Below are 13,031 nucleotides of genomic sequence, written 5' to 3'. Positions count from 1 at the left end.
GGGAGAGGGATAAACCTAGTAACTACAGGCCAGTCAGCTTAACGCTGGTGTTGGGGAAACTTTTAGAGACAATAATCTGAGACAAAATTAATTGGTATTTGGAGAAGTATGGGCTAATAACTGAAAGTCAGTACGGATTTGTTAAAGGCAAATGGTATTCGACTAATTTGATTCAGCTCTTGATGAATTAACGGAGAGGGTTGATGAGGGTAGTGCGGTTGAAGTGTGTATGTGGACTTTTAAAAGGCGTTTGACAAAGTACCACGTAATAGACTTGTTAGCAAAATTGAAGTCCATGAGATTAAAGGGTCAATGGCAATATGGATACAAAATTGGCTAAGGGACAGAAAACGTTGGCCCTGAATTTACGATCGGAGGCGTCCCACGGAGAAATGCCTCCGATCTGCAAAGAAGATCTGTGTCTACCTGGGGCCTCGGGATCCACGGTGACTCATGCTCCTGGGTCTCTTCGGGTATGCGCGGATAGAGGCCCACTATCCCAGGGGCGCAGGTGGTTCACAAGCGTCCCTGGGATCACATGGACCGGCGCAACGAATGAAAGAAGGGAATCGCCATTCATGCTTATGGGGATTCCGTGTGTGCGGAAACCCCATAAGCATGAATGGGAATTCCCCTTAAAAACACATGTACACGTTAAATAAATTTTTAAAAATTACATATTTAAAATTAATTAAAATGCCATTTAATTAAACATTTAAAACAAAAATGTAATTTTTTGAAAAATAAATTTAAATGTTTTAAAGGGGTTAAAAATAATCTTACCTTACTTTACAGGTGTTTTAATTTTTAAATGATTGAAAAAAATGTATTTTTATATTCATTTAAACTCTTACGCTGGTAAAAGCCGGCCTTACTCTTTTACCAGGCATACGAATTTCACGGGCAATCACTGGGCAGAAGTTCAACAAATAGCCCAACTCTATGCCCGCAGATGCCCTTTACCCAGGGATGTGGATGATCTGTCAAGAAAATTCTTGACAGATTGCAAGTTCTGGGTTTTTGCGCATGCGCAGCGCGTTCGAAAACCCGGAACTTGCGCGGCCCCCTACGGGCCTGTACACACCTCATACTCACTCATAGGGGCCACAAACTTCGGGCCAGAGATTATTGCGGTACGGTTGTTTTTCAGACTGGGGGGAAGTGTTACATCGTTATATTATTACATCGTTAAATGGAACTACTTGTTACATCGTTAATTGGAACCACTTTGCTTAGTGTATTTATATTGCTATGTGGCACACTGTGAAAGGCAGTGCACAGTGCAAGGTCGGACATCTTGTATCACTCCGCACCATGTGGCTGCAACATCATAAAAGCAAGAATGCAGCTGAGTGAAAACAGTAAACTAAATGAGTCAGAAGTGTCTGTATTACATAGTAATAAGAACACAAGGAGACACAACGGGAAGTATACAGTGGTGTTCCCCAGGGGTCAGTATTAGGACCACTGCTCTTTTCAATATATATTAATGACCTGGACTTTTCAAAGTTTGCAGATGACATAAAACTCAGAAATGTAGTAAACAAAGTTGAGAAGGCTGTTACAAAACATATCGGATCCTTGGCTATATTAATAGAAGCATAGAATACAAAAGCAAGGAAGTTATGCTAAACCTTTATAAAACACTGTGTTCTGGACTTATGGATATTATGGACATTTTATATGCAGATAGCACCCTCTGGTGGTGGTTATTGTGTTAGCAGTGTTTGTATGCAGCAGAGGTCATTTGACCTTTCTACCTTTCTTCCTGTTTGACCCAGGAAGTAGAACTCCAGGAAGAACCTAACTTAGTAATGGAGGATCTTCCATGAGGGATCCTCAATCCAATGTCATCTGATCTCATATGTTAGGCCAGGCGCAATATCTGTGAGTATCTTTGTTTGTTAGCATAATAGCAACTTTGTCAGGGTAGTATTTTGACAATACTATGTTTATAAGAAGTAATAGTTGATGTTTACAGAAGTATAGTCCAAATGTTAGTTAGTTATACAATTAGTCTATTCTACTGTTGTAAATATGTTTATATCTTATGTAATATCTAATGTATATTACTCAGTTTTATGTACAAAACATACTTTGTCTTTGTTTACAGTTTCACAAATTTGTTCAAGTAAAGCTTCAAACAGCGAAACGGCTTCACGAGGAATGATTTGAATAAGTGTTTAACTTGCTGGATAACTAGATAGGAGCACGTCTAGCGAGGCCAGTACAGTGAAACGATAGCAATACGGCTAGCTGTGAAGAGTGGAGCAGCAGGAACTCAGACTAAGCCTTAACCTTGTACACCACACCTACCTCACATCAATATGTCAGAAGATAACAACGAAAATGCTTTGCTACGAGTAGAAGACCCTAAAGAGGCAAACGAAACAGTAGAACGTGACAATCGGTCTATAAGCTCCGGCTACTACAGATCGCAAGCTGGTTCACGGTCATCAGGTGGTTCTAGAGTAAGCGTGCCCATCACCAGAGCACGGGCTAAGCTAGTAGCAGCTCAAGCCAGAGCTGCGCATGCGAACAGTGAAATAGAAATAAAAGTAAGACAGGCCCGACTCCAAGCCGAACAGGCCCGACTTCAAGCTGGACTCCAAGCCGAACAGGCCCGACTCCAAGCTGAATTCCAAGCCGAACAGGCCCATCACCAGGTTGAACGACAAGCTGAACAGGCCCGTCTCCAAGCCACATTAGACGCTCTACAGCAACAAAAAGAGATAGATGCTGCATTAGCTGAGACACAAGTATTCGAGGCAATTTTGGAGGGAGCTGATCCCGAGACAGCTTACAAACCTTTAATTCCCGTTTCGTGGCAGAGTCCACGACAGCACACCATAGATTATGTGAGCGACCATGCCGACATACAGTTTACAAGAGAAAGGGATGAAGGCCCGCACATCTCTACAGACGCAAGCACTTCATATAACATGCCCCAAGTTGCCAACCAAGGTCAAAGTAGACAGAGTGCCTCAAGCCGCAGAGTCTCCCCCAGCAGGACGGAAGACACGGTGCAGAGGAATAGAACGCTGAATAGAGAAAGTCAGCAGCAAACCCCCTTTCGTTTACTTGAGACCCCCATCAGAGCCCCTACTCAAGGCAACCCTGGCACAGGTCCCAGCCACTACGACCTTGCCAAATACCTTGCACGCACCCAGCTGGTGACTACAAGGTTAACCAAGTTTGATGACAGGCCGGAGAATTATCAGGCTTGGAAGTCCTGCTTCCACGATGCCATATCGGGCTTAGACCTGTCGGCAGGAGAAGAGCTCGGCCTTCTTATCAAATGGCTCGGCCCAGAGTCCGCCGGACAGGCATGCAGGATAAAAGCGGCCAATGTGGGACATCTGCCAGCGGGGTTGAAGATGGCTTGGGCGAGGCTGGAAGAAAGCTACGGCTTGCCTGAAGCCATTGAAAGGGCTCTCTTTGACAGGTTGGAGAACTTTCCGAGGTTGACGAGTAAGGAACCCCAGAAGCTCTGCGACCTTGGAGATCTGCTGTCGGAACTCGAAGCCGCAAAGCAGGACGGCTACCTACCTGGTCTATTGTACTTAGACACTTCCAGAGGGGTAAGTCCCATTGTTGAGAAGCTTCCATCTAACCTGCAGGAGAAGTGGATAACGTTTGGATCAAAGTTCAAGCTAAAGTACAACGTGGCCTTCCCACCATTCTCTGCGTTTGCCAAATTTATCCGTAAAGAAGCCAAAGCCAGGAATGACCCCAGCTTCAACCTCTTCTCCTCCCACCCAGCACTTGCCAGAAGAGACAAGTTTGACAGATATGGAAAGACACCAATATCTGTCCACAAAATGCAATGTCCTCAACTGAGAACACAAAGATTCAGAAGAAACCTGAGGATATGAGCAAACAATGCCCTATCCACAACAAGCCCCATCCATTAAAGAAGTGCAGAGGCTTTAGGGAGATATCCCTGGAAGATCGGAAACAATATCTTAAAGAGAACTCTATATGTTTCAACTGCTGCTCTTCCACGAACCATCTCGCCAAGAACTGCAAGGTAGATGCAAAATGCACAGAATGTGAAAGTGATTGGCACATTTCAGCACTCCACCCAGGCCCAGCTCCTTGGAAGTCAGAGTCACCTCCTCCCGCTTCAGAGCACGGCGGGGAGAGAGAGGGAGCTGCCGGTCCGGAGATTACATCCAGGTGCACCGAGGTGTGTGGAGAAGGAGTGAGCGCAAGAGCATGCTCCAAGATATGCCTCGTTAATGTGCACCCTGTAGGACGTCGCCAGGAATCTGAAAAGATGTATGCCATACTAGATGAACAAAGCAATCGTTCTCTAGCAAGATCCGAGTTCTTCAACATCTTCAAGGTCAAAGGAAGTCCGTCGCCTTACACGCTGAAGACGTGTGCTGGACTTTCAGAGACAGTCGGCAGGAGGCCTTGCGGTTATGTTGTTGAGTCAGCCGACGGGAAGATTAGCCTCCCCCTTCCTACACTCATCGAATGTAATCAAGTCCCTGACAACCGTTCTGAGATTCCCACTCCGAATGCAGCTCATCATCACCGTCATCTGAGACGCATTGCAGACGAGATCCCACCTCTTGATCCAGATGCAGGCATACTTCTGCTGTTGGGAAGGGACATCCTGAGGGTACATAAGATAAGGAAACAGGTCAACAGTCCACATGACGCCCCTTTCGCCAAAGGCTAGACCTCGGCTGGGTCGTTGTTGGAGATGTGTGCCTCAAGGGTGCTCAGAAGCCATCTCAGGTGAGCACACTCAAGACTTCCATCTTGGAAAATGGTCGTACAAGCTACCTTACCCCATGCAGTAGTCAGATCCGAGTGACAGAGAAGTTCAGTCATACGGCTCAGTCTCAGAAAACCCCAGCGCTGATCTCCACAGACAGCACACAGATGATGCTCACTGGAGAGAACCCGGGTCAGTCAGTCTTCTGTCGCACCGCCAACGACCACAAACTTGCTCCATCGATCGACGACATGAGGTTCCTCCAGATTATGGACAATGAGGTTTCTCGTGACAGCTCTAACAGCTGGGTTGCACCCTTACCCTTCCAGAACCCCAGACGACGGCTGCCAAACAACAGGGAGTATGCCTATAATCATCTTAATGCACTCCGTCACACACTAGAGAAGAAGACAAAGATGAAAGCACACTTCCTAGAATTTGTCAAGAAAATGCTTGTCAACGATCATGCAGAGATAGCTTCTCCACTCCAGGAAGGCCAAGAGTGTTGGTACCTCCCTTCCTTCGGAGTCTATCACCCCAAAAAGCCGGAACAGATCCGCGTGGTGTTTGACTCCAGTGCACCATATCAGGGAGTCTCTCTCAACGACATACTCCTCACAGGGCCTGATCTTAACAACAGCCTCTTGTGAGTGCTCATGAGATTCAGAAAAGAGCCCGTCACCATCACTGCCGATATCCAGCACATGTTTCATTGCTTTGTGGTGAGAGAAGACCACAGAGACTACCTCCGCTTCCTGTGGTATCGGGATAATGACCCCAATAGAGACATTGTGGACCACAGAATGCATGTCCATGTCTTCGAGAATAGCCCGTCCCCTGCTGTCACCATATACATAGAAACATAGAAGATTGGAGCAGGAGTAGGCCATTCGGCCCTTCGAGCCTGCTCCGCCATTCAATGAGATCATGGCTGATCATCCATATACGGACTGAGGAGGGCTGCCAAGGAAGAAGAAAATGATGCGAGTGGATTCATCGAACGAGAGTTCTATGTCGACGACGCACTGAAGTCATTCCCGACCAAAGCAGAGGCCATCAGTACCCTCGGACGAGCTCAGGGACGTCAAGGATCTAGACCCCTTCACTGATGACCTCCCCCTACAGCGTAGCCTAGGAGTGTCTTGGAACATAGCAACAGACATGTTCACGTTCCAAGTCTTAGATGCCAAGAAACCCTTCACACGTAGAGGAGTGCTCTCTACAGTCAACAGCCTATACGACCCTCTCGGCTTCTTAGCCCCTGTCACCATACAAGGCAGACTGCTCCTCAGGGAACTCTCCACATGCGCTGAAGAGTGGGATTCACCTCTCCCTGAGGAGATGGAAGCAGAGTGGGACAGATGGAGAGACTCACTCCAAGACTTACAGGAGATCCGAATACCTCGCTGCTATACATCTTTCTCTCCCTTAAATGCACAATTCAAAGAGCTTTGTGTCTTTGCAGATGCATCCGCTAAGGCCATTGCAAGTTTGGCCTATCTGAAGGTCACCACTCAAGATGGACAAAGCAAAATCGGCTTCGTCTTTGATTGTGGCAAGTTTGTGCCCCAGCCAGACCTCACCATACCCAGATTGGAACTGTGCACAGCAGAATGCAACCTACCCCCTCACAGCAGTCGACGGAAGCTGCATCCTATCGTCGACATCGACGGACTGTCTCCAAGGTGGTTCTTCTTTTGTCGCCAGAGGACTCCAGTGACAAGTAGAGTTCGGACTATGGGGAGTCGTTAACGACCCCAGACGGGGAGCGTTCTGGACTTATGGACATTATGGACATTTTACATGCAGATAGCACCTTCTGGTGGTGGTTATTGTGTTAGCAGTGTTTGTATGCAGCAGAGGTCATTTGACCTTTCTACCTTTCTTCCTGTTTGACCCAGGAAGTAGAACTCCAGGAAGAACCTAACTTAGTAATGGAGGATCTTCCATGAGGGATCCTCAATCCAATGTAATCTGATCTCATATGTTAGGCCAGGCGCAATATCTGTGAGTATCTTTGTTTGTTAGCATAATAGCAACTTTGTCAGGGTAGTATTTTGACAATACTATGTTTATAAGAAGTAATAGTTGATGTTTACAGAAGTACAGTCCAAATGTTAGTTAGTTATACAATTAGTCTATTTTACTGTTGTAAATATGTTTATATCTTATGTAATATCTAATGTATATTACTCAGTTTTATGTACAAAACATACTTTGTCTTTGTTTACAGTTTCACAAATTTGTTCAAGTAAAGCTTCAAACAGCGAAACGGCTTCACGAGGAATGATTTGAATAAGTGTTTAACTTGCTGGATAACTAGATAGGAGCACGTCTAGCGAGGCCAGTACACACTGGTTAGGCCTCAGTTGGAGCATTGGGCTGGATTTTGCCAGCCCTGGGGAGACGGGTTTGGAGGCGGGACTGCCGGGAAAATGGCAGAATCTGGGGGCGGGTGCCCATCCCGCCTCCGTGCCATCTTCTCAGGAGGCGGGTAGCCGACCCACACTGGGTCCCGTCTCCTGGAGGCGGGAAGGGGCTTACAGCCACTTAACTGCCTGTTAACAGGTAGTTAACAGGCAGTTAAGAGGATTATCCCCATTTTTCCACCAGAGGCGCGGGTTTCCCGACATCAGGAAACCCCACCAAGGTCACCAAGGTGAGCAGTGGGCCCGTGGGGATCAGAGGGGTGCAAAAGTGCGCTGTGGAGGTAAGTGATGGGTGCAAGTGTGGAGAGGTAAGTATATGAGGTGAGTGGAAAGTGATAGAAAATGTTTCTTCCTGCAGGCTTCAACAGTTGGGGATGCGGAGACTCTCACATCTCACCGGCAGAGATGGCTGCTACATTCTCCGATGCAACAGCCATCTAATTTCTGCTCACAAAAGAGGTTTGATGAGCTTTGAATACAAGGACTCATCAAACTACAGAGAATGTCAAGTGTTTGACAGCTTCACAGAGCTGTCAAACGATGACAATTCATCTGTCAAAAATTTTTGACAGATGAAACGTCATATGCTGACGTTCTCTGTAACTGGCTTCCCCTTAATTGGCCTGCTAAACCCACTGGGTGGGCTTAACAAGGTCAATCAAGGGAAAATAGCGTGGGTTGGCCAGAAGTTGATGGAGGTGGGACTACAACCCAACAAGTGGGAGTCCCGCCTCCAAACACTCCCCATTGGCAAAATCCAGCCCATTGTGTTCAGTTCTGGGCACCACACTTTAGGAAGGATGTCAAGGCCTTAGAGAGGGTGCAGAAGAAATTTACTAGAATGGTACCAGGGATGAGGGACTTCAGTTATGTGGAGAGACTGGAGAAGCAAAGGTTATTTTCCTTAAGAGCAGAGAAGTTTAAGACTAGATCGGATAAAAGTGCTCAAAATCATGATGGGTTTAGATAGAATAAATAAGGAGAAATTGTTTTCAATGGCAGAAGGGTTGGCAAACAGAGGACACAGATTTAAGGTGATTGACAGAAGAACTAGAGGCCACATGAGGAAATATTTTTTTACACAGCGAGTTGTTGTGATCTGGAATGCACAGCCTGAAAGGGTGGTGGAAGCAGATTTTATATCAACATTCAAAAGGGAATTGGATAACTACTTGAAGGGAAAATATTTGCAGGGCTATGGGGAAAGAGCAGGGGAGTGGGACTAGTTGGATAGCTTTACCAAAGAGCTGGCACAGGCATGATGGGCCAAATGGCCTCCTTCTGTGCTGTATCATTCTATGATTCTGTGATCCCAAGACTACATACTGAGCAGTACACAGCAGTCCTACGTCTAGAAATGTGCATGTAAAGAACTTCATGGGAATCGGGAGCGATTGCCTGTCCAGGCCATTCATGATACCTCTCTTTGAGGGTAGCTGAAGTTCCTAACTGCGTTTTCCTTTGTATTCCTTTTTTATATTATTTAGAAAAACAATCATAGCTTGTCTAATTCGGACAGATTGCTGAACACACAACCACAGGGAGCCTCATCCTGGTCAATATCCAGGACCATCGTCTAAAGTTTCATCCTTCTCCAATGTTATTTCAGTGTCATTGGGATCAAAAGATAAGATCCGCAAGTATACATTTTAAACCAAATCTGCCTACAGTTCTGTCTTCATTAAAACAATGTAAAAACATATCTATATTCTTACAGGAACCATTTGAAGCATTATGAACAACATTTGCTCTTTTCAAAACAGTCTTTTGTTGTGCCAGAGCTAGATGGCACACTGTTCTTGACAGAGAAGGTGGCATTTGAGGAACAGCAAACAGATGCTGACGTATCCTAGACAAGCTGACCTTTTGAGGTTAGGGGATTTCTCGGTGAAGTCAGCAACCTTGGTCGCAGTGGATAGTCCTGTCCTCCTAAGAGCCATCCACCCATTGTTCTTCTCTTTTATAAAATGTGGGCGAATGCTGTGTAACAAGTCATCATGACTGCTGCCTGGATAAGAGCCACTGATGTGCATGATGATACCACCTGCACAGAACTTGAGTGCTAACGTTTCTCTTCACCAACGCCATCGGGTTGATATGAGGAGTCATGATGCCTACAGAGGTACCAGGTGGCAGCTTCTATAAGTGTAGTTGCTGGGGCAGTGACAGGTTCGGACAACATACCTCAAGTGCTGCACTTGGCTTCGCTGGGTCCTCATGAACTTGTCTTCCTTACGTCAATAATGTAGTGCTAGCGAAACCCTCAAAGGAATTTCCATCCTCATCACTTTGTATGGTGCTATTTAAGTGGCAGCCCAAAAATTATGAAGGAAAGCACTGATAGGAAAAAGAACACAAAATGCAAAAAGTGCGCTATCCAGCAAAACCAAGAGATGCACTGAACAAAATGCAGCAAACTTTACAGAAAATTAAAAAGAAAACAAGCATAGGAATATAGGAACATACAGGATTGGAAAAAAAACCATTTCAGTCAATCTGGCCGGTCCTAAAGTTCAAAAGCTACATATATCCCTCGATTGATTTTGCCAAATCCCTCTTAAAATTACTGATGTTATCATTGTTTCAACAACTGTGCAACATTAACCTACATTTAGGAAACTTATTTGAGAAGACTAGGCCTAAGGATTCCAATGTATCCATTTTCTATGGGCAGAGCCTTGCCTGAAGTTGGAAGATTCAGTGAATGACCCAATTTAAGTAATTCTATTTAAATGAGGCCCAAACTTCCCGGTAGCAAGGCCTCATTTTTTAACTCCAGATCACCCATTGAAAGATCAGGTACACTGCGAATTGGTTCTGCATGATTGGGTGCCCAATTTCCTGACCCTTACCTGCTGCCAGTGAGGTTCTGTGCTAAGGGTGGACCTTCAGCAAATAATGGATGTAGTTCACTGCCCACCCTTCGCTAAACAAAGCAGGCAAATTCAAAAGCAAATGTGACTCACCAGCCGGGTTTATCCTCCCAGTGGCAGTGTTTCTGTGAGGAGGGGTTTTCATCCACCTTAGCAACACCATTGGAACCCCAACCCAGGTTGCACCAATGATTGGTGGGTTCTTGGCAGGATTCTCATCATCAAGCAGGAGTTTACCATTGCCCAGCCGTGAAATCCCAGTGCCACTGTAGCACCAGGAGAGGTGAATGGGCAGTTAAATGGGCAGAGGCACCCCAAAGATTAAAAGATTGGCAGATACTGAGACCTACATAAGAAGGTAAGAAGGGGTTGGAATGGAGGGCGAGAAGGCTCTCTCACTCCATTGGGAAAACTCAGGGCTGTTACCGCCGCTTCCTGAGGCCTACCACTACCTTCCCCATGGCAGCCGGGCCCGGGAAATGTTGGATAGGAGGGAAATCCTCCTGGGGACCCAAGCCCAGACCCACGCAGCTATTTTCATGAGGCGGGTAGGGAAGGAACGGCCAGCAGTGGCCCCAATGGGCCAGGGAAGGGAATCCCGGTTGGATTGATGAGGTAGCGGTAGGCCTCACTGCTCAAATTATCCATTGTTCTCTACTGGCCGGGATTGTGGTGGAGAATTCTGGCCACCGGCTCAATGCAATATTTCTAACAACGCAGTCTCTGAGTGAGTCTGCAAACAATTTAAATGATGCAGATTTATTTTACTCTCTTATGTTTCGTAACACCGATCTGTCCCTATATCATTCTCAAGCTAAAAGTAATCACTAGAAGTAGGGATTGTGATTTGTTATGATAATGTTCCTGTCAGAAGAAAGGCCAACATAATGGGGTGCATTTTAACTCCAAGGCCAGAATTCGGGGGTAGCTGATGGCCTTCCTGCCTTGGGGTGTCCATGGGAAACCTAGGCCGATTTTAATTGCCTGGCCTTGTTTACATCCTGCCAGCTAGCTGCCTGCTCGAAAGGTGGAAAGAGCCAGCTGGCTGGCTTTGTGGCAAGTCAAGAATGTGGGACCTGGAGGCCACCTGCCAGCACAAAGGTAAGTCACGGGGAGGGCACCAGGCCTGTTTTGCTGGGGGTGGGGGAGCCCAGAGCGGCAGTGGTCCATACTTCCATACTTCCCTTGTGGGGCTTGGAGGTGCATTTGTGCTCCTCCTGCTCCCACTAAGGAAAGCTTTTGACTTATCGTAGAGGGCCTCCTCTTCTTCCCCGCCAGGTTTTATAGACACCCGCAGTAGGTAAGCCAATAAAATCCCATCTGGGGGCTATGGCCATCATTGAACCACGAGTAGCATCTATTAATGTGGCTCCCACCTGAGTCAGGTGGCTAAGTCTTTGCACAGCTATTTTAATTGTGTGCTCACCCTGTTCCTATGGGGTGGGCAGGTTTCCCCCAAAGAAACAAAGATAATAGTTTAATAAGAACATAAGAAATAGGAGCAGGAATAGGCCATTTGGCCCCTTGAGCCTGCTCTGCCATTCAATAAGATCATGGCTGATCTTCTACCTCATCTCCACTTTCCTGAACTATCCCCATATCCCTTGATTCCATTAATATTCAAAAATCTATCAATCTCTGTCTTGAATATACTCAACGGCTGAGCCTCCACAGCCCTCTGGGGTAGAGAATTCCAAAGATTCACCGCCCTCTGAGTGAAGACATTTCTCCTCATCTCAGTCCTAAATAGCCGACCCCTTATTCTGAGACTGTGACCCCGGTTCTAGACTCCCCAGCCAGGGGAAACATCCTCCCTGCATCTACCCTGTCAAGCCCTGTAAGAATTGTGTATGTTTCAATGAGATCACCTCTCATTCTTCTAAACTCCAGAGAATATAGGCCTAGTCTACTCAATCTCTCCTCATAGGACAATCCCCCCATCCCAGGAACCAGTCTGGTGAACCTTTGTTGCACTCCTTCTATGGCAAGTATATCCTTCCTTAGGTAAGGAGACCAAAACTGTACACAATACTCCAGGTGTGGTCTCACTAGGGCCCTATATAATTGCAGTAAGATGTCTTTACTCTTATACTCAAATCCTCTTGTAATAAAGGCCAACATACTATTTGTTTTCCTAATTGCTTGCTGTACCTGCATGTTAACTTTCAGTGATTCATGTACAAGGACACCCAGGTCCCTCTAAACACCAACATTTCCCAATCTCTCACCATTTAAAAAATACTCTACCTTTCTATTTTTCCAACCAAAGCGGATAACTTCACATTTCTCCAGGTTATATTCCATTTGCCATGTGCTTGCCCACTCACAGCCTGTCTATATCCCCTTGCATCCTCCTCACTACTTACATTCCAATAATGGACTGTATTCCTACAATTCTATTACATTAAAACATACAATCCTACATAAAATAGCTTTCATTAATGAACAGAAGTATTCTTTTTTAAATAAGCACTCAATGAAACATAATAACTTAAAGATTTGACTTACCTCATATAATGCAGCTCCAAATGTGGAACTTCAATCTTTTGCAACGTTAACTTCAAATAGATAAACAATGAATTCATCAAATTGTTCAGATGAGTTAAGTTTGTTATTGATGTCTTGAAAGGCACGGAGATTTCAGCTCTGGTTATATTTGCAAGGGTTGATTCTGTTTTTCACTTATGGATGCTGTAAAAATGATATATTAACTCCAATTGAGTTGCCATTGACAGTTTAATTTTATTGCACTATGTTAGTGCATTTATATCTCATATTTTATTGTTTTATTATTTTGTGTACTTACGATAATTTGCCCCTCTCATAAAGAACGGTGCTAAAGTCCAAACATTTCTATTTCAGCATAAATAAAATAAAATGATGGTTTATCTTTATTCTCCATTTGTTGAGTTTTTGGAAAACAAATTTATTATCATTGATATGAGGATTCTGGCCAATCCTAACACACAGAGATTTAAACTATGTTAACACTTTATTCAT

The 13,031-nt window shown here is 45.3% G+C and overlaps 1 protein-coding gene across 2 annotated transcripts in view; it reads right to left on the bottom strand.

Annotated features, from left to right (window-relative positions):
* Positions 1-12,718, bottom strand: part of LOC147115646 (NACHT, LRR and PYD domains-containing protein 3-like) — a 56,897-nt gene extending 44,179 nt beyond the window's left edge. For both annotated transcript variants that reach the window (XR_015078657.1, XM_085990078.1), the window contains exons 1-2: positions 12,540-12,718; positions 9,343-9,495 (exon numbers count right to left, since the gene is read on the bottom strand). The gene's annotated coding sequence lies outside the window, so the exon portion shown is untranslated. The remainder of the gene's footprint in view (positions 1-9,342; positions 9,496-12,539) is intronic.
* Positions 12,719-13,031: the final 313 nt, after the last annotated feature.

Source organism: Somniosus microcephalus, chromosome 6 (genome assembly GCF_052327205.1).
Source record: "Somniosus microcephalus isolate GS21.2 chromosome 6, FLI_Smic_1.0, whole genome shotgun sequence".
Classification (NCBI taxonomy): domain Eukaryota; kingdom Metazoa; phylum Chordata; class Chondrichthyes; order Squaliformes; family Somniosidae; genus Somniosus; species Somniosus microcephalus.
Note: the sequence above shows the minus strand (reverse complement) of the source record. Positions and strands in the feature narration are given on the sequence as shown.